Here is a 1,514-nt window from a genome sequence, read left to right as displayed (position 1 = left end):
AACCTTAAAGCACATGGGTTACAGACCAGTTCAGGCTGGTGGTGGCTCTATAATGGTGTCAGCATGTGTTTATTTGGCACATTTTGGTCCTTTTGTTACCAAATAAGCTGTTGTTGCTGACCATGTCCATCCCTTTATGGCCACAGTGCACCAATCATCTGGTGGCTCATTCAGGATAACATGGCACCAAGCTCAAATCATCTTAGACTGGTTTCTTGAACAAGACAGCTGACTTTACTCAAACGGCCTTCAGTCAGCAGATCCCTGCAGAGCACCTTTGGGATGTGGTGGAACAGGAAATTTTCAGCTGGTAAATCTGCAGCAGCCGTGTGACACCGTCACATCAATGTGGAGCGAATATCTGAGGAATGTTTCTGGCAGCTTGTTGATTCTGAAGGCAAAACCCAGCATTAGCAGACTGTACCTAATAAAGTGTCTGGGTTGCATCTGAATGCACAGATTGCTCTAATGAAAAGTAGGACATGCTGTAAAGACCCCAGAGTCCCTGAACAGTGCTACAGTAACATGAGGCTCTGTTTGCTCCTCCCTCAAAATAAAAAAATTTAAAAAAAAAAAATTAAAAAAATATCACTCCTGGTTAATGTATTCAGGCTGCTGTGCCTCTCAATTTGGTATTTTTCCATTTCCATATAAATGACTATAACTTTTCTGCCATTTTAATTCTGAATTTGTCCTTTTGGGGCGGGGGGGGGGGTCCTTCAAGCAGTCTCTTATGGGTTTGCTCACAATGCAAAGGTGTGCTTGGCAAAGCGTTTGGTACCACTTTAGCGACAGTGAAGTACTGACCCCCACTGGTGAGACCCTCAAATTGCACCAAGAGTTGAAGATGCATTTTAAGTCAAAGCAGAATGTGGTTCATTTTTCTCTCATTTATTCGTGTAAGTGTGCAAAAACACTTTGAGTTTAGAGTGTTATTAAAGCAGAGACAATATTTTAGTTAATGCAAAGACGACCTTTTCTGCTTCATGTTCAGATCATTTAATGTGGGGACACGACTCACTGCTCGTCCACCTGGCCTCACTGAGCACCCTCTTCCCAGTTCACCTGTGCAGGAACAGGACTATGAATGATTTGCATGCAGGACTTGTTCTGTGTGCCAACCTGCCCAAATTCCCCCCCGAGGGACCGAAGCCAATGAGACAAAAGTGAAGCTTTCAGCATTCTCACAGTTGAAGTCGATGGAGCGTGACGTCTCTGAAGATTAACGAGGGGAGCTTCTGCTGAGCGAGCAAGACGACAGGAAACACGAGCAGCCACTGAACGCCACTCTGATCACATGATCAGGAGAGTAGTGCATATTCTACGGCTCCAGCCCACCCACCCAAAAAGTGTCTAACAAGATGGACTGATTCTTATATAGCGCTTTTCTACTCTCCCGGAGTACTCAAAGCGCTGCATACAACATGCCTCATTCACCCATTCACACCCACTCATGCAAGCACTTCTAAACGCAAGTGCAAACTATAACTACATTCACACACGAGAAATCACAA

Source organism: Oreochromis niloticus, linkage group LG16 (genome assembly GCF_001858045.2).
Source record: "Oreochromis niloticus isolate F11D_XX linkage group LG16, O_niloticus_UMD_NMBU, whole genome shotgun sequence".
Lineage (NCBI taxonomy): Eukaryota > Metazoa > Chordata > Actinopteri > Cichliformes > Cichlidae > Oreochromis > Oreochromis niloticus.
This window is presented reverse-complemented; position numbering follows the sequence as displayed.